This window comes from Toxorhynchites rutilus, chromosome 1 (assembly GCF_029784135.1).
Source record: "Toxorhynchites rutilus septentrionalis strain SRP chromosome 1, ASM2978413v1, whole genome shotgun sequence".
NCBI classification, from domain to species: Eukaryota; Metazoa; Arthropoda; class Insecta; order Diptera; family Culicidae; genus Toxorhynchites; species Toxorhynchites rutilus.
This window is the reverse complement of record NC_073744.1, coordinates 61,993,126-62,017,880: the sequence shown is the minus strand read 5'-3', so window position 1 is coordinate 62,017,880 and position 24,755 is coordinate 61,993,126. Positions and strand designations below refer to the sequence as shown.

At 37.6% G+C, this 24,755-nt stretch overlaps 1 protein-coding gene and 1 non-coding gene across 6 annotated transcripts in view; both read left to right on the top strand.

The window, feature by feature from the left end:
* The window catches only part of LOC129763196 (band 4.1-like protein 4), a 518,162-nt gene that overhangs the window by 259,415 nt on the left and 233,992 nt on the right, over positions 1–24,755 (top strand). The gene's annotated exons all lie outside the window — the stretch shown is intronic.
* On the top strand, positions 15,136–15,270 carry LOC129763899 (U4 spliceosomal RNA). The gene has a single exon (XR_008741068.1). It is a non-coding gene; the product is annotated as a U4 spliceosomal RNA (small nuclear RNA).

Here is a 24,755-nt window from a genome sequence, read left to right as displayed (position 1 = left end):
CTGATGGGGAAGAATAATCTTCTGAAGCTATCCTGTTAATTGCGATTGATTGAAAAACCACAAAACCAAATGTATTTGGTCACAGTGTTACATGGATAGAAAACATTCAATTAAACTCTTTCACATGAATATATTTTGAAAATTCCCAGAGGAACTGGCAGATTATTTTCAGTAACGATTAGATATTTCCACATTTTCCTCGATACTGGAAGCCCACCAGTGGTTAATGCCAACTCGATAACCACCTGTTAATAGCACTTGATTGAAACATATTTGGTCACAGTGTAACATGGATAGAAATCATTCAATTAAACTCTTTCACATGAATATATTTTGAAAATTCCCAGAGGAACTGGCAGATTATTTTCAGTAACGATTAGATATTTCCACATTTTCCTCGATACTGGAAGCCCACCAGTGTTTAATGCCAACTCGATAACCACCTGTTAATAGCCGCGCGTGTATGTGTGTGTAGCGATGTCTTCCCAGGGAACCGTTTGTGGCATCACTCTCCTCCTGATAGATTCCCTTCTGGCCTAGGGTGCACAAACAGGCTCTTGGTGACACCGTTCATCCGCGCTTTCATGATAAATAAAGAGCTTCACCGCAACAGCGACAACATGCTCCAATCGCTGTTCAATTAGAACTGAGTGGATTTCCGAGCGCCGCTCGCTTATATACCGATTGGTGATTTCAATAGCCTGTTTTGAAAGCAATTTTAAGACTATTGAAACAAGTTTTTGGATCAAAAAGTAACAAGTATATAACGCGTAGACATTTTATCTTTCGAATGAAGTGTTTATTATACCATTTCATTCAGTTGTTTAGGAGCTATTAACGCTCAAAATCTCGGTCTCCGGCGTAACGCTTTCGTTTTCGAAACTTTGATTTTACACCCCGGTATAGAAATGAAAGACGTAGTCCTACGTCAAAATGGATTTATGTCTGTCTTTCTGATTCTTATAGACTTGGAAATTACTGAACCACTTTGTAAATTTGTACATATGTAGGGGTTTTTGAGGCCGGTGACGGTTCTTATAATGGTTTGAGACCCCTCCTCCCTCTTTAAGGGGGGGCTGCCATACAAATGAAACACAAATTTCTGCCAAACTCGAGAATTAATCAAGCAAGCGAAACCAAATTTGGCATGTGGGGGTTTTGGGGGCAATAAATGTTTCTATGCCGGTTAGACACTCTCCCCCTCTCTACAGACAGCCCTCCCTCCTCTGGAATGGAGAGGTGGTCCCGTAAAAATAATACACATAATAATACACCAAACATGACAATGGAAAAATTTCGGAAAACTCTGAAAGAAAATGGGAAAATGGGAATTTTCGAAAAATTCAATTCGCATACGTTCTACAAATACATAGTGACAAGCATTGTTAGTCCATTTGATGTTCGCGCTAACGAAATTGATCTTTGTTCGAAAGTCGAAATGGATTTCAATGTGATAAATCGCACTCCTATATCTTCTTCTGTTCATGTAAATAAAAATGGATCACAAAATGTGTTGATAAGAGCGAAACTAGAGAATGGAATTGTCCGATTTAGGGTTGTCTTTATTCTATCATATTTTCTGTATCAAACATTTACGGCATGTAACAGAGAAACATGTTATTTGCAAGTGGTTGAAAAATTTTGAACGAGAATTGTGTCTGAAAATAATATGATATTATAATGACGAGTTTTGGTAGAAGTACTAGGAATTTTATAGTAAAAGATAATTTTAAAGGGTTCATTAGAAGATCAATCAATGAACAGTTCTGCGATTGGACCCATGAACGTGCGCTTGGTAAGAAAACGTGAATGTGATAACGAAAAATAAATTTTGGGCGGTACCAAGTTTGCTCGGTCAACTAGTGATCAATAACTTCAATTCTTTTATTTATAGCTGAAAATCAAGAATGTTTCATTTGAGCAGAAAAAATAAACAAACCCATAAATGATTTTCTGGGTACAGGGAAACTTCGATATAACGTACCCTCGTTATAACGTACATTTTACCTCGATAGAACGTACATTTTTCCAAAGTGTAAAGGAAAAAAAAATTCAATATTTTTTTTCCTGATAGAACAATGAATTATCTGTATTGTGATGCTAAAACAAGTTTTGTACCTCCAATCAATCCCGAAATACAGCTGGTTTTGTTATTCCGGATTCTAAATGAATCAAGCTTGAATCAACAGTTCAAAGGGAAACATCGTGAGAAAGGCTGGCTTCGTCTTCTGATTGAAGTTATTCATTAACTTTACTAAAACAGCAACACATTAATGTATTATAGACTACGTTTGTGAGTACTTCATGAGGCTTCGATATAACGTACAATTCGATACAATGTACAATTTTGAAAGTGAAATGTACGTTATATCGAAGATTACCTGTACCCGTTAATGACGAAACGGACCATATTTTGAAGATTCTGAATGAATCTCTGGCACTTTTCGATTAACGTGGTAATCAAACGACAGAGAAATAATGTGCATGATCTTTGTGAGATGTGGAAATCGCCACAAAAGAAATAAAACCATCCCCCTTCACTAAGTATCTTCCAGAATAATAGATTGCATAGTTCCACCAACAGCGCATTGTTCTCCGATCCCAGAACCTAAACAAAATGCCAACGGGGCAACACAGTTATCCCCCGGGAGAAGCTGTCTCGAGTAACAAACAGTTTCACTAGTGGCATGTGCAGAGCTCCACACATTCCGACCCGTGAATCAACCGTGACCAGTTTTGCTCGCTCGGCATAATTGTAAAAACTCCATTAGGTATTCCATCCAGCACGCTTTGCATGTCCGTTTGCCCGGGCGCCGAGCAGATCGGAAATAAAAACAAAGATCTACCGGGTTCTCGAGAGCCTCGAGGTCATTCTGAGCCTCGCCCAGCTGTTGATGGTGTTCTGTTTCTCGGTCTAGTTGTTCCTAATGAATGCGGAGCATCCTATCGTCGGAGCCGATGTTTCAGATGACTTCCTGGTGGCGCATGGGAGACTTGAACAAGAAAAGGGAGGAAGTTCACCACAGCGTGGGAGCTCCACAGGCTGAAATCACTCTAACGTTCGATGATAGAGTGACCGTAGCCATTGTGTTCTAGGCCTAGTTTTGTTTGGTGTATAAATTGAAACTCGACATTGCAAACATCGTGCACTCAATGGTTGGTGTTTTGAAACACAACTGCAGTACATTGTGGTGTAGTTCCTAAGAGTGACTTATAATCCCTTCGTGAATGGTTACAATTCTACAATCCGGCAACGATGACGACCACCGCAGCAAACTTGATTCCCATTGTCCGTATGCATTCCATGCTCGAAAGCACCGCCGAGAAGACTTTCAGCTTCACGATAAAAGTGAGAGCGAAGTCGTTATTCTAGGGAAACGTTTACGTCTGTCCCTTTGCTCGAAGCCTCGAAGTTGTACATGGTTCCGCGTGGGAATTATAATTACGTTATGATCATGGCCGTGAATGTTATAATTGTCTGCGCGAGAGCCCTTAGCTGTGGCTGTGTGGAACCATTGCATTGCTGCCTGGTTTCTGTCGTCATTGGGGGAAACGGTACCAGAGATGGTCTTTTGTGGGAGTCACAATGTGCCACCATTGTCGACCGGTACTTGTTCCCGGAGTCAAATGCTAGCGGGAATAAAATTTAATGGAGATTTAATTTCCACAAACATGACACACAATAGTTGCTAACATGTACAAAATTGTTAAACATTAATTTTAATGATCAAGACGACATCCCCTCGGAGTCACATTAATGCTTCTAAATGCTGTGTAATTTTCGCAATGGCATCTGGGAGACTAAAACAAACTCGAGTCACAAATGCAACATATCACGCGAACCGCACTTCCCGACACATTGAAAAAGGAGCGCGTGCCATCCGAAGAACATTGCACGAGAACCACCAATCCGTTTGTTTTGGCGGTTTCCGGCCCAGCTGTGGGCACCATTCCAGGCCATCGGCTGGGCAATTTTTCATAAATAATCATTAAAAATTCACAACATGTCCATAAATTATTGCGAAAGATGACAACATAGTTCATAGCACCGCAGCGGCGCAATGGGTTCCATCACCTCCGCAATGTGGGCATATTTTCCGCGAAGATCACGAAATGGAGCGGAACAAACAGACACAAAGCTCAGATGCGATTGACTTGGTAGAATAGGGGTACATTTTTAAAGAATCTCTGCCTCATAAATGTCTGTCTCGGCCGCTGCACATGGAGATATTTGGATCAAAATACTGGTCAAAGTTATTGCAATGTATTTTTGAGTTTGAATCGTTGTGTAAACTGCCGTTCTACGCATAGTTGTCCCATGTTCCAAAATCAGCAACAGAGAAAAACGCAATCAAAGTTTTCTAGTATATTTGTCTACCAGGAGCTTCGGGCATTTTAGTTTAGCAATACACCGGGTTTTTTATAAGCAGTTATTAGGCATTCGCTAACAAGGTGTACTTGTTAGCGAATGCCTAATTGTTCTGTTAAACTTGTTCTGTTAAACTTTTTTTTCTTTGTTTGAGAATTAGTTCGTTCTTCCAAACCAAAAATGACTGCACTAGCAGTTGAGACGAATGTGTACATTTTCCGTTTGCCATGCAAGGCGATACAAATTGCACCATGTTTGTGATAACAGAAATTCACGATTCGATCAAAATTGTTGTTCAAGATTTTTCTCACTTGCAGAGAATGGCCGGATGGCCGTCCCAGAGAAGTTACTCTGTTACGTAAATTACAGATTTGATGCGATAGATTTCTTTCATTTATAATTTTTGTTTCAAAATCGTGTTTATTTCATCCTCATTTCATGCAAAACCGAAAATCCAGTACAACTTTCCTTTCACGACGAAAATCGGACTCGCTCGGATTTTAGAACACTATCGATTTCTTCAGGGCGTATTTTGTCGACTAACTAAACTAAAAGTGTGTATATGAGTTAATCCTCACTTTTGCCATTCAACCGACTACATTCAGTAAAGTGTGTGTCGCCGCTAGCTGAAATCAGCTGTTAGCGTTCGTTCAATTTTCCTTCCACCAGCTGTAAAGCGACAATATGAGCGCGCTGCCGTGCCACTGACCGAGCGAGGGATCAGATTACAAAGAGCTGATTCATTACGCGCACGCGTTCACGAGTATGGATATAGGTCAGTTGTGCTAGGATCAGCAATTAGATTTCGTCGCGGTTTAACCTAACCAGCGACTGGAAGAGAACATACTGTATAAAAAATAGCATGGACACATATTCCCGATTCGAAAGGGATACCGAATTTGAACGCCCTTTGCTTCCCGGGTGGCAAAATATTATTGAATGAAATTGTAACTCCTTTCACACTGGGAAGCAAGGGGCATCAAAATTGCTGACAATCCATTATCTTAGTATTTAAGAACCCACAAAGCATGTAAATAATCAGTATCAATAAAGTATCCAAAGAATATTCAAGTAGTACGTTCGGGTCCTCTACATCCGAAAAAGGTTTTCCTCCGGCGTGAGGAAGTTTACTAAGTTGCATCTTTCACTTCGCTACAAATCCTGAGTTACTCTGTTTCACTTGTGCTGCAAGTGGAACATAGAAACTTACAAACAAACTTGGAATTAGAATTGGCCTGTACTGCAGGACGGTTCTAACCAAACCTCTCCCTTGCAAGGAATTTATCATTGGAGTTCTCGTTACGCGGGATTTTCATTGTCTAACTTCTGGTTAAGTCTTGGACGGTCTGTTCAGCAGAACGTCGAATACTGACCGGCAACCCAACTCGCGTCGTAAGGTCGGCGTGTATCGATCGCCGAAAGTGTGGAACCGATTAAGTGTAATGATGTAATGAAGCTCTTTAAAGAACTCATTTTTTGTTTGAACACACGTACTGTAATATCATGACAATGCATTCCGTTTTGGTCAAGTCTATTGCAAAGATTGTGTAGGCGTCGCTCATGGTAGCGTCTCAAGTGAATGTATTGATTGTGTCGTATGATTCGCCGTCGTCTTGCCGAAGGTCGGGGATTTTTCGTCAAAAAAATTATTTTAACTTGCATTTTCTTCAAGAGTTCAGCGGATTGAGGCTATCCAGCGGAAATTCGTCCGTTTCGCCCTACGTAACTTGCCCTGGAGGGATCCTTCGAATTTACCAAGCTATGAGGATCGTTGTAAATTGTAGCGAAGGCAACGTTCATATAAGATCTGATTTCTTAGAGAATCGACTGTGCTGATCTTCTTCAGTTGATCAATTTTAATCTACGCCTTCGTAGCCTGCGTTCTCATACTTTTCTCCGCCTCCCTCGCTCTCGTACAAATTACGGTTACAACGAACCCGTATCGAGTATGTCTCGTGTTTTCAACCGTTGCTTATCTCGTGCAAGCTTGAAAAAGGTGGCAAATATTATACTTATCGGGTATAGCGGTGTCTCTACTGATTCAGAATCTGTTCTCGAGTCTTTGACGTGGGCTACGCCTAACAGGACTATATGGGGGTGACTTTCAATATCATCTATTGCCACAGCAGCAAAATGGTCATCTGATCGTTCAGATGATTCAAATTTCGTTTCACTGTTTGTTTTCAGTCGTAGTTGAACCTCTCTATGTCGCAGATTCCAGTGAGAACCATCTTGTTACAGACGAATTCAACATTTTCCACAGTTTCTAGCATGGCCTTTCACAAGGCAAGAGGCGGATGGATTGAAAAATCTATTTTTTTTTAGTTCAAACCATGATCATCATTATTCAAGTTACAGTCTTGCTTCAATAAGCAGACAGCAGTCAGACACAACTGTTTTGCTCGATATAAAGTAGGATTGGAAGATAAATATCGCATTTAGTGGTACAATGATCGGCGGGGTAAGACTTCGATTTGCATACCGTTTGGTGGAGAGTGCTTCTGTATTTTTGCAGCACCTTATTTCTGCTACTGTACTGGGGTGTAAGTTTTCGGAAATTTCTAAAACGAATGCGTTACGTTTGGATTGCAAGAATTTGAGCACTAACACTTGTTTGCCGGTGGATAAAAGGTTATGGGTTGCTTAGTGACTTAGTTTGAAAATCTATACATATGCTTGAAAGTCCATCGAAGTCAAGGTTGGTCGGCGGTTGATGCATGTCGCCGGATGGCCGTGGAAACACTACGAATATTGTGCTCCCCCTGGCCAACCTCAGTTTATAGTTTGCTTCCGTTTTGGACAGACGTGCAATATTTTTCGCCTCAAAATGCGTTCTCAGAATATGCGCAAAGCTAGCATAGTGCAGAGCTTGCACTCACTGACGGACGGGAAAACATAAAAGTATGGATGGGTTTAGCTGTGATATAACCGCAAGTTTGACGTAAGACTTCCGTTAGCTTAGTAACCGTTTTTTGGAGCTGTATCTTGATCAATTCCCAATGAATGGATGAATGGATAGTTTAGAAGATTGTTGAAAGTTATGCTTGTAAGTGTGTGAGTGGAAAAATTGTATTGTATGCCAAACAAAAAGCCGTGCTAGCTAATTGTATGCAACTAAAAACCATGGAAGCTTGAATTGTATGCAAAAATGCAAATTCGAGCGGCAAATCAAACAACAAACTTTACTTTCTCAGTCAGTGAACATGCGCCCAACCCCTGACCGATTACGACTGAGATGAACTCCAAGCAGGTACCCATTTTTATAAATTTTTGTGATTTCAATAGTTTCAACCAAGAAGATGAGATGCATACTTCAGACACAATTCATCAGTCAGCCAACTAGTGACCAGATAGAATAATAGTTGAGAGTTTAGTTTTAGTTTTCCATATTGGTAAATCAACCAAATGCATACTTCTAGCAAAACCGTATTCTTTTCTACAAACGTATAATTCATTGCACAGAACGATTGTACTGAGCTACGCGAGCGATCTTGAAAACAGAACTATTTTCAAATGTACACTCTAGAACGTCACTAACCAAATATGTCGCAGTCAGCTATTTTATATCTCTCTTTGATGCGACGTGACATGCTGCATTATGATCGCTTCATTACTGGGCTTTTCTACAGAAAAACTCCAATAGATCTTCATTTGGTGATCCTGAAGGCGGACACGGTTTGCTGAGGAGCGTCGAACGACAATGAAGTGTCTTTGTCAAGGCAGTTGGAGAAGAAGTTTGGATTGAAGTTGTCCAAATTGGCCCTCTTCAGGGCTAGAAACGTATGAAGTCTCAGAGATAACGAGAGTTCCTCTCTCGTTACCCCTAGAACGAACGCTGCATTCAGTGCCGCAATTCTGACGTGCATTGACATGAAAATCGATGTGTTTACTCACCGAACAAAAATACCCTGAGATTTTCGAAATAACTTTCATTTCTTTATTCTTGTTTCGAGTTGTGTATGTTTGTATGTATGTGTGTATAAGAATAAATTATGTCCGCTTGTTGTGCTGTGCTTGCTAGCTCGCTTATTTATACCAAATGTATTGGCAAATGAAAATGTTGCTAATTATCATAAATTTTACCCGTTTACTGATGAGGAAATTGAATCTTAGGAAAAATCCGATTCCATCGGTATGCAAACCATCAGAACCCGTTCGTAGCGAAAATAGTTATTAACGTTAACTTTATTTCATAACGTTACATCATTTCTGATTTGGAACCCTTCCTGAAAGACGTAGTCCTACGTCAAAAAAAGAAATATTAAACAGGACTTACCGGGTCGTGTTTCGTATCTCTTTGAGGAGGATTATCAAATAGATAACAATGGTGGAAAACAAAAATGTAATCGCCTCTGGTCGCACTGTGGCTAGCACGAGAATAATAGAATATAAGCAATAAGGATACATATCTCGTGTATTGTTCCCGCGAGAACAAGAATGAATGCTGCCCACCCTAGCTAAGCTAAGGAGCCACTTTTTCTCTCACATCCATTTTTTTTCTTCTCATTTTGTTCTACTTTCGACAATTTATCAATACTTTTTTTTCCAAATATCAGACTAAAGATGCCTGACTAATTTTCGTTTCAGATTTTTCTCAATGAATTCGATTTTTGTTTTTTTGCCAACTGATATTGGCAGTCACAATCTAATATTAAAACTAGTGTTTAGGTGACTCCACAAACGATGGTTTTGTAATAGAGACAGACAACTATTTAGAAAAAAAATTCGAGGGGTTGTATCCGAGACACCACCGCCTAAGACGTAGGACTACGCAGTCTTTTTTTTTTAATTTGTTGGTTTATCATGTCAGTTATTTTTTGCGAATACATCGAAAGGTCATAAATTCGGTCATAAAATGCACACAGTTGCAGCGATAAACTTTAAGTGAAATATTCGCTAGCATGAAAATTGTGAAAGCTCGAGGGGGAACATAAAACACAAATGGGAGGCGATCTGGCGTAGTTGTAACATCCATGCCTCTCACGCTGAAGGTCACGAGTTCAATTCTCACTCCCGACATTCTTCCAAAAATGGAAGTAAAAGTGACGAACCAGCCAAATGAGTTGAAAATCACTATAATACAGACAAAAAAAAATAATAATAAAACACAAAACGAGCAGAACAGGCGATCTTTGTTGTTTCGGGCACGCAAATATTCTAAGAATTTTCTTCAGAGGAGATGCAAGACTTATACGCTAGCGACTGCTTACTTACTTCGCAAATATTCTCTTTTTGCTATTCCCCTTCGTTGTTTCTATTCTTCTTCTTCTTCTTCTTCTTTTCCTTTATTTACGGAGACTTTAAATCCAACGATTCATTCGTCTCTGACTGTTTCTATTTTAGCGGCTGCATAAGTTGCTCATTATTGACAGCTCTGTTCGGGAAAGTTCACAAATGGACAGAACAAATGTATGGGGAAATGGGAATGCTTCCAATTTTCATCAATTTAAACAATATACAGACTATGGGATTGTGATGTATAACATATCAAACAAATCTTAGAAAGTTTCCGATTCGATTGGTGTACAAATCGTTAAAATCCGTTCGCATCAAAAATAGTTATTAACGTTAACTTTATTTCATAAAAACGTGACCTGTTTTCTGATTTGGCACCCTTAATGAAAGACGTAGTCCTACGTCAAAGAAAAAAACAAACAAATAATACAGCGCAGAGAAAAAAAAACCATTAAACATAATTTAAGTTAAGTTCGCTTTTGAAGTGTGAATAGGGGCGGTGAAAAACTAATAAAAAACTAATCACCCATCTCTAACTGCTTCTACAGAACCACGCAAAACCATCGGTCCTTTTCAGGGTATCCAATACTTTTGACTGAATAGTTATTTTGAAAAAGAGTTTGAAATTTTGAGAAAGCAGGACATCATGCTACATATGAATGCCAAAAAGAGATGACTCTCATCTCATCAAGCCATAACTACTATTACATTATTTTAAAAAATCTATAAATTCTGTTGGAGCCGATCTGGCGTGGAGGTAACATCCATACTTCTCACGCTCAAGATCACGAGTTCAATTCTCACTCCCGACATTCTTCCAAAATGGAAGGTAAAAGTGACGAACCAGCCAGAAGCGTTGAAAGTCACTATAATACAGAAAAAAAAATATAAATTCTGTTTGAAACCTAAAAAATCTGAAATTACAGTAACTACAGTAAGTAACTACAGATTCTTGTTTTTAACATGTCTAAAAAATCTGTAGAAATACAGAATATTCTGTAGGTATAGTAACTCGGTTCCAGACACTACAACTGGGAGTTTTCCCAGATGTAATAACGATAAATAACGGGAAGGATTTTATATTAGTATTAAGTATATTAATCCACTCACTTCCGGTGGATCGAGAAATATATGCTATTTTTATCAAGACGAAATTTAAAAAGGTACGTAAAGGTTGGTGGAAGCACAGATGTCAGGTATTGGAACAATTCGGTACTGTCGAAACAATGTTATGAGAATTTTTATGGAAGTGCAAGAAAATAACTTCGTTTTGAACATTTTTCTTATCTCAAATCTGTTATATCACTATATATTAGTATGATTGACAAAGTAGGGTTTTGAGTTTTTTTTTTCCTACTTTGACCAGCTTCTTGACCCAAATGTTCCTCTGTGCGTTGGCTGTACCGCTGCTGGCAGGTTTCCTTGAAGCTGCTGCCCTCGGACAAAAGTAGAACACTGCATCAGGAACACCGTAAGCACATCGTGCCGCCTGGCCGGCTCAGGTCTTAACGTTCCCTTCTGTTTCCATGCGACCGAGGCAGATAAAAATGCATAATTTCTCATATGGCAAAAGTGCTGAGACAACGAAACCACGAGCTGATGAACATCCCACGCGATAATTGCTGGAATTTATGTACTGGAAGGGTGTGTCGAGGGCAATATAAAAGTGGGCACCGTGCACCGAAAATCGCCAACCCAAACACACAAACGGGAGCACCGACCAGGTGGCACTATACACGGCCATACACACGGACACAAGTGCAGGTGTGCGAAGAGCGGATACAGCTTCATTTGAAAATTGCTCTGTTATGCTCGATCATAACATAGCGAGAGCGCGAAGGCAGATTAAAAAAAAACGCGGGTGTTGCATATTAAATTGAATAACGCCAATAAATTTGAATATCATGCGGTTCGGTAGCAGGCAAATAAGACAACGCTAATTGTAGATAAACGCCAATGTTTTTAAAGCTTGCGTGCATGTTAGGGCAACCAACACACAACATTGGAGCATTAATTTCGGAAACACCATAAAGGCTCCGGTTGCAATTTATAGCTTTCCACGGTGGACACTGTGTTTGTAATTGACTGTCGGCGCTGATTTTCTCACGAAACCGAACTTTTGGACCTGACAGCTCGGCACATGTGACAGCTGGCTGACACCTCGAGTGGCACGGGCAATTCACGCCGCGAAACTGAACCCGCCCTTCCGGCCCCACCAACCGGTAGCAGCGATTCGCGATCTGAGGTAATTTGTTTGCACCGTTGTGTTCCCCTCGCGCTGAAACGACTCGAGCAAGATACAAATGGTGCGATAATAATTGTCGATTAAAGCGATTCGATTTTACTTAATGTCGGCAATTACCGTTTATAATTACCGGCACCAACATCAACGAGTGCCGCGAAGCCTTGGAACAGGACAATATTTTTTTAGCAGGAGATTTCTGCATGCCAGGGGGGCTCGGGCCGGCTCTTGGGTGTCTGGGCAGCGCACTTGGGTCGAAAAGGTAGGTGTGAAGAGCTACATAATCACGGCTTGAGCAATTTTTACAAGTTGTCGTAATGAGCCTGAAGGAAATATGTATAGAGGACTCCTTCGCGTGGTCCTGGCTTGCAAAACAGGAGATGAAACGTCGCACGCCCGAGCGTTGGGTGAAGGTGAGAAGATGAGATAATGCTGAAAATCGCAATAATTGCTGCATTGATATGTCGCTTTAGATATTCATAGACGCCATTAGCGGTAATAAACTGCACGCGGTGCTATACAATTATTGACTGATGGAATTTATTCAAAGGAACTAAAGAAGGTGCTCAATAGGAATTAATACGATGATGGGCAAAAGTTTATAAAGTGTATAAAGTGTGTTCTTGCCCGACGAAATGACGAAAAAGACCTACGCTGAAAAAACAATCTTAATCGTTCATTTTTCAAGAGGTTTTCACAGCTTTTTCAGGGAGCACAAATTTTGATAATAATATTCAATTATATGTAAACTTCACCTGAACGTAATACTGGCAATAGAAACTGGAAAAATTTCCCTCTGACCCATGCCACGAAACACGCGTGAGCTGCCATAAAAAAAACTCCAAAATAGTATCCTGTATTAGAACCTTGGTAATGACTCACCAAACCGTGAGTTTTATTTGATGATATGACCATTCATCCGTTCATCTGAAAAATGATTCTCTTCCGCTTTCTCTAAAAACCTAATCTAAATTAAATGACAACACTGACTGAAGAGAAATGATTGCCTATGTCCGATTCACAAAATCCAAGATGGTCGCTATTTAGAGAAAGCTATCAAAATCCTATCCCACCTTCTGAGAAGTACTGTGTTTTGTGTTCGGGATAGGCAGGATAGATCAAACGTACCGTTTTGAACGAAACAGTACCGTTATTTCGACCTACAGGAAAACCTGTTTTTATGCGGTCTTTTTTATGCGAATTTTTTTGTACGATTTTTTTTGTGCGATTTACTGTTCTTGTGCGGTTTTTTGTGCAATTTTTTTCGTGCGGTGTATGAAAAGGAGCATATTTGCCGAAGTTATCGTTCATTTAGTTTTTTTTCGATGTGTTATATGCATTTCAATGCGAAAAAACCATATTTCCGTCTAAAACATTAATTTCTCAAATTATTTTCATCCTTCCGTCAAATGCACTATGTTGCACTCTACATGATTTCAAATAGCAACATAGTTTCGACATGAACTAATAGCACAACACAGCCACGCGCAATCGAATAGGCAAACTGTCCCATCGCAAAGCAGGGAAACAAAAGGAATTCGAACCGTGAACAGTGTGGATTTAAGTTATTCTCTTAGGGGAAGCTTTTTATGCTGTCCCTACACTGAGAGGAAAATTTTGTAAATATGACGAATTTTTTGGTACATGTTACCAATTCTCTAGTCATTTTCTACCCTACTAATCATTGGTACATGTTACAAAAAAAAATGGTAGGCACATATGTCAAACAAACTACAAATTGTTGGTCCAACATTGGTGCAATAACAGTGAAAATTTTGCTTCATATTTGTTAGAGGTAATCATCAGGGATAATGACAATATTTTTTAATAATTATTTTTAATTTAAAAAATTGTATTTGATTGCGTTTAATTCTACATACTTAGAATACATTATACTAATAAGTTATTCTATAAACAACATCAATAATTCTCGTTGGAATCATTCTATAAACTGCGTACAAGAGGCAAATTTTAATCGCAGCCTCAACCACCTCAATTTGATGAGCATTTCCAAAGCAAGTTCCCGTTCCTCTTCCTGCTGCATCGCTCTGATTTGCATTAGCTGATTAGCAGCTGATTATCAGAGTGACGGTAGAATTAGCACGTTTCATCCGTATTTTGTTCTCTCGTGTCCCTATGAAGAAAAGAAATACATATGTTGATGATATTAAATATGCAATAAATTATGTATGTTCACCTTAAGATTTTGACGGTCGATGATGTGTTCAAGAAAGATTCCAATCTTAGCGACAAACTCGCCGTTACCTTCAATCCCATAGCTTGGATGGTTTTTGGTAAACAAGTATTACGAGTCTGGGGTCATGCCAGCTGTAAAGACAAGGAAAAAGGTCAATAGTATTGTAATGTATAAAATATAACTGATGTTTATCCTTGGCGGGAATATGAAAATAGTTTCCCGACCGAGGTGACTGATGTAATGATGTTAAAAAAATGAATACTTATCTCCGATTTGTTTATAATGAATGATTGTACTGCATATAATTTTAAGGCCAACTAAAAAAGAAAAAAATGGTATTAGGTCAATTATGTTCATATGGATCAAAATTTCTTGTGATATTTTCCCCGCTGAAAATATGAAAACAAATTCTCGGGGGAGTTGAATGCATAATTGAATTCAATAAAAACAAAGTGCTTACCTCCAAATCGCTTCGTCTCCAAAAGACAAAAGACAAAGTGCGCACATCACAGTTGTTAGGTATGACAATAAAAACAAACTTACTAATGGTATGAAGTAAAATATACGAATTCCTGGTAGGAACATTCATTACGTCTGACATCTTTTTTACCCAATTTTAGTAATATTTACAAAAAATGTGTATTTTTTACCAATGTTTTTGCTACTAAAGATTTGGTAGCTGCTTTTACTAAACTATTTCTCCAGTGTATCTACGCACAAAAATAGTTTTTTTTTCAAATTTTGTACCGATCACGGTTTTTAAAGCTACTGGTGATGTTTCGCACGATTTTTTATACGACTTTTTTTGTGCGGTCTCTATCCCCCGCACAAAAAAAGGTATTTTGAGTATAAAGTAGTGATGAAACGGATAGTGGTTTGACAGGATATCCGGAGACCGGATATCCGGCTTCGAAGCTGGCCGGATATCCGGCGGCAGAATAGTCGTTAGTTATTAGCAAATACAAAATTGAGAGAAACGGCATGTGGTATAGTGGAAATGAAGTGTTAAATGTAAGAAAGAAATAAACACATTTTTAAATAAAAATTTTGAACGAATATTAAATTTTTTCGTTTAGATTGAGTATCCAATTCTTTTTTGCGCAGTGGCGATATCGTAACCAATGAGGTTATACCGAGGTGCGATTATTGCTAATTGAAAAAATCCTATTCAATTGTGTATCATGTTTGCTACAAAGAATTTAATATTTCTGCATTAAAAAAGTATTTGGATAAAGACGAGGCTGCACAAATAACACCGAACTTAAAACTTTAAACACTGGGAACGTCGTTTTAACTACTTAGAAGAGGATCAAAATTATCTGATTGCAACCTTTTTAAACCCGAGGTTCAGGTTAGACCATTTAGGTGTTGTCGAAACGTGAAGAGACAGACAAAAATCATTCAAATCAAAATCATCTTACAAAAATATCTTGAGACGAATCTTCAGATAGTGACTCACTATCCGGTATCCGGCCTGATAACAAATATTGGCCGGATAGGCCGGATACCGGATAGTTACCGGATATCCGTTTCATCTCTAGTATAAAGTATAGAATAAAACATATTTATTCCAATGTCATTCTTTTCAACACATTTATTCGAATGAACATCTGATTGGAATTTAGGCTTAATATAATGCACAGTATATTCGTATTCATGTAGAACAATTGAAAAGTTGTTGGGATTTCATCGGTGCATATTATAAAAAAATGCCTGAGAATGAAAACACGTGATTTTTATTTCTCTTTGAATTTCTATTAGTACTTTTGACAGATTGCATTGCATTTTTTCTTTCACAAAATAAATGTATTGTTGAACTACGCGATCTATTTGGAAACCCAGACAGCACAGAACAAACAGAACAGATCTGGAGTGTAACAAATTTTATGATAAACTTTTTTTATGAATGTTTGATTGTTTGGTTTTATTCTTGACATCATTTACTCAATAAACCTTTTTTTCATTAATTCATTTATTTTTACAGGCTCAGTTACCTATGTTTTAAAAAGCCGAATTCTTAACTATATTTTTATAACTATACACAAACAATTTCATAATTCTATGGTAAGTAAGGTAGAAAACCGATTACTCGCGGTTGACTCAAGTCATTCCTGTACCGGGGTGACGCTGGACTGCAAGGTTTTGAACGTTAATACCTCTTTACCGACTGAATGGAGTGGTATAATAATTACTTCATTCGAAAGATAAAATGTCAACGAATTACATGATTGTCACTTATTGGTCCAAAAAATCGTTTCAATCGTTGCGAAATTGCTTTGAAAGCAAGCTATTAAAATCATAACAATCTAGCTCATTGAAGATGATTGGTTATCGCAATGTGTTCCCGAACACGGACGCAAAATCTAGGCACCTGGAGAAACCGTCGTAGCGAATACATGCAAGCTGTGATTTGTTTTGCTCGCTTGCATTAATGTTTGGGAAACCATAGCGGACACACGCAAGGCGTGAATACTTTCCCTCGCATCAGTCTTTGTTCTGCTTTTGCATGGAACAGTCGTGAAAAATTGTTTGCGTGTGAATGGGTCCGAGCGAAGGAAAATTCGCACCTATTTAGAGGTAATGGGGTCAAATTGGTCATGGGGGGCAAAGTGGTCACCTGCTTGTTTGGTAGTATTACTATTGACTATTGACACCGTATTGATAGGCACCTTATGTTTTAAGAATTTAATGAATTTTGAGTCACCCTGTACTTCAGTAGAGCTGTCGCATGTCGAAATATAAATAAAAACTGAAATTGCGCTCTCTTGATAGACATTCGGCCGTTGTTCTGTGCGCATGGGATGTAGGCAATTTCTCGTGAAATTTAGTTTATTCAATCTGATCTGTTGGACAAAACATCAGTTTGGACGACTGTTCACATATTCTAGAAGAGGTGAATATAAATTTTGGTCAAACCCAGCGATGAATTAGCATAGAAACTACATTGATGTTTGGGGGCAAAGTGGTCATAGATGCATAATGACTCACAATGTTATGTTTACTAAAGCTAATATACCTCATCCCTCATACCACATCAAATTATTTGGTCCAAGCAACTGCTAATGACGAAAAGACATTCGACCCAATCGTTCTTTCTTTTATATAACATGAAAAAATTGCCTTTTTCATATTCCCAACATTGAACATTGTTTATTGCTGAATTTAAAATTTTAAAAGTAGTTTATTTTGAGTTTCAATCGGGTAAACTCAAAAAGAAAATAAGAGTAATTTCCAACTTTGGTATTTTTTACGACTAAACTTTAAAAGATAATGTGATCAAAATGACTACTAATTTTATGAAATCGGATGTTTTTTTTCAAATTTTGCAGAGTTTTAAAAATGTGCGTTCATTCCACCCGAAACTTCATCATTGTCATTGTCCCTTCCCAGGCTCGGAAAACGAAGCATAACGATGTGCGTTGGTAGTAGCGTCGCTTACACGAAGAAAGAGGACTTCTTTTTCCTCATCTCTCATGTTCATATCTAAGACAAGACGTGACAACTGGCTTCTTACTCTTCTTTCTGCATTTTCGTCGACCAAGTGCTAGATAACAGGAAAGCGAGATGTGAAGGTTGCCAAATGTTATAAAATTTCGGAAGATTATTTCCCCATGAAAAACATGTGTTCTTCGTATCATGTATTTTCTGAGCTGCCATTTTTTTGTATTAATTGTTCAACCGAATGTCACATATTTCAAACAATAAGTACTTTCCTGTTATTTTGGTATGCAAAAAAATTAAATGTGAAAAATTGAATAGAAAACGTAGATTTGATAGTTGGAGTATGATATTTTATTTATCAAGAGATTATGGGCCTTACCGTTTACACTTCACGATGAAATCAAAATGAACGACACGCCATTAAATTTCGTTTCACGAGTTAAAGAAAATGGTGAGTTTTCAGGTGGAATTGAACCTTTTCAAATGGAAATTATAAATAAAAATTAACATTTTCGTATCAAATTAGTGTTCAATGTGAATGAAAAACTTTGCTTTCTTCATTTGGTAAAATAATCTCGTACAAAAATTGTATCTGAAGATAATTTTATATTATAATGATAAGTTTTTGTGAGAATTTCGGAAAGTGTATAGAAAATAGCTCAAGTTAGGATAAGAAAGACGTGCTTCAAGTAAATAAATAACGCCAAGTAAAAATTTTCATTCAGATTTTAACAATTTAAAAGTGCCTTCGGGCCGAGTAGTTAGACTTGTTAAAAACCAATTTCGTATCCATATGTCGACACCGTATCGTTGTCATCGCGGATACAATTCATTTCGTTTTCACCGTGAAGTGTATACAGGAATAAGGTTTTATAATTGAACTTTGATATCGTTCAAACACTAACAGTACTGAAATATTGATAAAATAATACATTTCCAAAATATAACATAGCGTTTATTCAGATTTTTATTTGTTGGTATGTATGCTTTATTCAGGTTCCAACATGATTTATGCTTTACGTTGGAAAATAATTGAATGTTCATCTCTGCTAGGTCGCTGCTATTATACTATGCTAGAATGCAAGAGAATCACAAAAAGATGTAGGGTGGAAATTCCGATGCAATGTTTCCCTCTTCAGGAACTGAACACCGGACGTAATAGAAACGAAAACTTACAAAAAATCCATAATAGAAATTTTCGCTAAAATGAAATGTGAATGCAACTATTATGCAATTTTGAATATATTTGGCAACACTACGAAAATGTTGGAAATCCCATTTTTGTATATTTATCTTTGTCAATTATTTTCCTCATCAACCAATCAGAAGCCGAGTTGCAAGTGGTCCGAGTTTGACAGAAGTGGTGGTCCGGAATCGGCCCCTTATTGTCATGTCTCGTCTCAGGTTCATATAGAATGGCTATTTTCAGCTATGGTTAGAAATAATGGCTGCTGTCGACCGGGCCGTGACTATACGAAATGGAAAATGACAGGTGGGACGATTTTCCAAATCTGTGACGTCACAGATTTTGTTTATGTATGTTACTTTTCTTATAACGGTCCACTACATAGGAAAAGTGTTGTTATTAAAAGTAAAAATAAGCAAATGAAATGAAGGAACTAGTTTTGTTTTCCTAAATCAATGCTAGCGTTCAAAATCATAAGGGCCCGACATTTTAACAGAAACTGAAATTTCAGTACTTTTGAAGTGATCTAAACTTAATTTCAATTCAATTTTACTTCTCGTTACGTGGACCAAAAACGTAAACGAACAAAGTCAGAGTCACACATTATTTTTTTTCTTTTGACGGATAAACATTTGACAGTGCATGGGAAAAAAAGTTTCCTTTTTTCCATGTGAAATGAACTTGAAAAATAAATTTTATTTACTCCGTATGATTTAGATAGAGACTAAAAGTTTTCCGCTTGCGTTTTAGTTTTAGACGACTGAAGTCAGCACTCTTATTGTGAAAAAAGTAATTACAATTGCTGACAAAAGTCAAACTTCCATGAAGTTGCTCTAGAATTCAAACATAGTAGACATTAGAATACTATTTCTGAAATCAAAGAAAAAATTAAATATGTTAGTTCGTGATATGTTCTGTTTTTTTTTCATAATGCGAAAAATATGATTTGAAAATCTGTTCTATATATCCTCTTTCAACGTTATTCATTGACACATTCAATTTTGTATCATTTGAGTAACTGACTGGTATGACTGGTATGTGAACTTCCTATTTTCCTGGCTACTAACACAATCAAAGTTCAACACAACCAAAACCCGTGAATCTTCCCACCTTCTATTCTTCATCTCGGTGACTATAGTCATCATTTGTGTACAACACAACTGACAACTTATATTATTTCTTCTCCTTCGTGCAACGGGAATGATTATTGTCACCTCAGTTTACTGCTGCACACTCATCCCATTCACTGTTGTTCGTGCCTACAATATCGTGATATTCATATTCAACATAATGCCAGTGGAACAATCAGAACTCAAGTCAATTATGCAAGAGACGAATTTCATGCCAACTCATCTCAGATTACAGTTGAACTTTGGGTGTTTAAAAAATATTGACCAATTAGGCAACTTTGCATATTTTCAATTTTCAAAAAAAATCTAGACGACTTTTTGAAAAGGGCCTAAGTTTTTTCTTCTTAAATTTTTACAAAAAAATCTTAATGACTAATTATAAGACCTATAAAATTTGGATCGAAAAATGAAGTGTGGTAATTTTTTTAGAGTCAAAAAAAAGCCTTTGATTCATTATAGACAAAAAGCAAACTTCTTGAGAAAAATATTGAAAAGAGGTTGCAATTTTTGACGTAGGACTACGTCTTACAGTAAGGGTGCCAAATCAGAAAACAGGTCACGTTTTTATGAAATAAAGTTAACGTTAATAATTATTTTTGCTTCGAACGGATTTTAACGATTTGCATATCAATCGAATCGGGAATTTTCTAAGATTTGATTGATATACTATGCATTACAATACCATAGTCTGTATTTGCTTTGAATTGATGAAAATTGGAAGCATTCTCATTTCCCATACATTTATGTGCTTTCCCGAACAGAGATGTCAATAACAGTCAATAACTTATGCAGCCGCTAGAAGAGAACATTTGCGAAGTAAACTCCACCCTTGCATAGTAATTGAACTGTCGCTAGCGTATAAGTATTGCATCTCCACTGAGGAAAATTCTCAGATTATTTCTGTGCCCGAAACAACAAAGGGCGTTTATTCTGCTCGTTTTGTGTTTTATGTTTCCCCTCGAGCTGTGAACGCTAGCGAATATATCCATCAGTGTTTGGCTTTGTGTGTGTTGCTTGTTTTCGTTGCGCAAAACTTAGAACTTGTCCATCTCCTGTACATGTTAAGAGCACACCTTCGATACTTTTAGTTGCCATTCGTATTTTCTCTCCTGTGCATCGTCTCTGTTCTGATGCAACAAGTTCCTAGCTTTGTTGACGGTTTTGACCGGAAGTCGAGAAACAATGTTTCATAAACGGTCATTCTCGCGATGTTTCATTTTTTTCGCTGCAACTGTGTGCATCTGTTAGGCGCATGTTTGATGCTTGTTGAATGGTGACGCACGAAAGATGCCTCTCGTTAAATACTCAGAGCAATGCGTGCATTGACATAAAGGAACAAATTGCGACATATGACCAACTAGTGTATTGTTCTCGCAAAGGCAAAAAAAAAAGAATCGTTGCTTCTCGAAATGATTCTGCAAAACCACGCAAGCCATTAAATCTTTTCAGGGTCCCCGGAACTTTTTACTAAAGAGTTATTTATGAAATTTCGACGTATTCGCAAATAATATCCGACTTGATAAACCAACAAATTAAAAAAAAGATTGCCGAGTCCTACGTCCTAAGCGGTCGTGTATCGGATACAACCCCTCGATTTTATTTTTTTTGGGTCATTCCCCACGGTTTCGTCAAGATGCATGCTTGATGGACAACCATCGCTTTATATTTTTTTTTATTTTTTTATTTTTTAGATTCTTTGTGTTTTGATTGAAGCAAATCGGACATTTTGTGTTTATGCTTCTTCTTTTTCGTCTTTTTCATTGATTATCGAGTAAAAAATCGTCACTGCTACTTCAATGTTTTCCACACATATAAATAAACCCTGGCAATTAATATCATTAAGCTTACGCCTAATTGATTGGTAGTTTGCTTTATTGTAATCAGAGACTTCATCAAACTCATGGTCAAATGGTTTTTGAATGTTATTAATAAATAGTATTCAATAGCTGTGTGGAAAGCTAAGTATAATCAATAATAACTAAAACAAAATTCCGAAATTCTGCATAATAAAATTTATGATCACTAACATAAATTTGTATAATATATGGAAATTTTCATTGCTGATATAAACAAAATTTGAAAAATGGATTCCAGCTTTTTCCAATTTTGTTTCGATTTTTTTCCAGCTTTTTCAAAAATGTGGTTGGCATCTCTGGAAAGGATTTATCGAAGAAGTGCATCTGAAAGGACAGTGATTCCTATGTATCTCCTGCAGAATAAAATGAGAACAAAAATAGAAACCTGGAAGTTATTTTACATTTTTTTCGCTTAGTGGAAGAAAAGAATCTGTGACACGATGATTGCTGAATGTTTGTAAACCATCTCATTAACACTGTAAGCAATGTTTTGGTTGATTGGCTCCTCTAGCCCTTGCCATCTGAACATTTTGTGTTCTGGGTTCTGACTGAAGTCGGCCTGCACGTAGGTTTCATCGTACATGAACACCCGTTGAGTTCGGTCCTCAGCTGATTGTAGTTCCGGGCACGAATGCCCACAGTATCGATATATATATAAAAATGGATTTCTGTCTGTCTGTCTGATTCTTATAGACTCGGAAACTACTGAACCGATCAACATTAAAATTGGTATGTAGGGGTTTTTGGGCCCGGAGAAGGTTTTCGTGATAGTTTGAGACCCCTCCCCCCTCTCTAAGGGGGGGCTGCCATCCAAATGAAACACAAATTTCTGCATTACTCGAGAATTATTCAAGCAAATGGAACCAAATTAGGAATATTGAGGTTTTAGGGTGCAATAAACGTTTCTATGGTAGTTATACTCTCTACCCCCCTTCTCTAAGGGGGGGCTGCCATACAAATGAAACACAAATTTCTGCATAACTCGAAAGCTAATCAAGCACAATTTGGGATGTGTTAAGGTTTTTGGGTATGAGAAATGTTTCTATAATGGTAGGACACCCCTCCCTCCTCTGGAATGGAAAGGGGGTCCCATAAGAATATACATATTTGAACCAAAAATATTCCAGCCAAACATGACAATTGAAAAAAAAATGGGTGGGTTATATCTATGATACAACCGCAAGGTTGACGTGGGACTACCTTAGCTTAGTAATCATTTGTATGTATTGATTGAATTTTTGATTGAATGAAACAATTTCCGAATTCAATTGAATTCAATATATTTGCGTTGTGAGTAAAAAGTTTGAACAAATGCCATGTCTCTAGTGTCTGCACGATCTTACCAGGTACCTAAGTTTAGGAGACCGTGTTAGGGAAACGCATTCGAGTCTGCACAAAGACAAACGAGTATAAAAGTACTCGCAGTTTGCATGTATTTGCAATGCCGATTTCCCCAGACACCTTGGTTTAGAAGTCTTTAAAGGTAATCAGATTTCAGTCGGAACAAAAATATTTTCCCAATTTTCCAAGACACCTTGGTTCTGAAGCCTGTGTTGGGAAAACATATTTTAGTCAGAACAAATTGCCCTCGACTTGCATGTATTAGCAATGCCAATTTTCCCTCGCTCCATGGATTTGAAGTCTGTGGTAGGGAAACACATTTCAGTCGGAACAAAAATGCCCCCGAATTGCATGTATTTGCAATGCTAACTTTCCCACGCTCCTTGGACTTGAAGTCTGCGTTAGGGAAACGCATTTCGGTGGGAACAAAAGCTGCCCCTACTTTCATGTATTTGCAATGTCGATTTCGCCAATGCTGCTAGGTTTTGAAGTCTGTGTTAGGGAACATATTTCGGAGAGAACAAAAGTCCCCCTACTTTCATGTATTATCTATTCCAATTTCCCCAACGCTGCTTGGTTTTGAAGTCTGTGTGGGGGAAACCGTAAATCGGGCCAATCAAAACGATTCAATTATTTATCTAATGAAAAATGACATTTTATTAATTGCGATAGATGCGTAGAAATATTCCCTATCAATTGATGCAAACATCTTTCCGATCCAGTAGAAAATGTTCGAGTTATAAGCATTCGAAATCTTGCATTTTTTCCTGCATGTTCAGTTTTTATTTTTTTTTATTTTACCCCCCATATATTCCGGTTAGACGTAGTCCCACGTCAAAAAAAAATCTCATATGTTCTACAATTACATAGTGACAAGTGCTCTTAGTCCATTTGATGTTTGCGCTAGCGAAACTGATCTTTGTTCGAAACTGGAAATGGATTTTAGTGTGATGAAACTCTCCTATATCTTCTTCTATCTATATCAAAAAAATTAGTGGGTTATATCTATGATATAACCGCAAGGTTCACGTGGAACTACCTTAGCTTAGCAATCATTCGTTTGTATTGATTAAATTCTTGATTGAATGAAACAGTTTCCAAATTCAATTGAGTTCAATATATTTGCTCTGTGAGTGAAAAAAAATGAAAAAATGCCGTGTGAAGTCAATTCATTTATTGTGATTGATTGTTCTTCGTTACAAGTAAATTTAATGACGGACCTTTTACGTTTGGTATGATGACTAGAACAAAATATATGTACGGAAGAATTATCAAACGTTTGATGAACCAGCCTAAGGCTGAAAATCTTTCCAATAAAGACAAAAAAAAATTATCAAACGATTATTTTATTTTACATTTCCCTCTGAAGTTTACATCCCAAAAGTGTACATACTTCTCGAATCTCGAATTTGCTTGAAACTGGGAAGTTCATTCGCTTCTAGTGGCTGCACGATTTTCCCAGGTTCCTAAGTTTAGAAGATCATGTTAGGACAGACATATTCCACTCTGCACAAAGGCAAGCGAGGACAAAAGTACTCGCAGTTTGCATTTATTTGCAGAGCCGATTTCCCCAGAAACCTCGGTTTTGAAGTCTGTGTTAGGGAAACACATTTCAATCGGAACAAAAATACTCCCGATTTGTATGAATTCGCAATGCCGATTTCCCCACGCTTCATGGATTTGAAGTCTGTGTTAGGGAAACACATTCCAGTCGGAACAAAAATACCCCCGACTTGCATGAATTTGAAATACCGATTT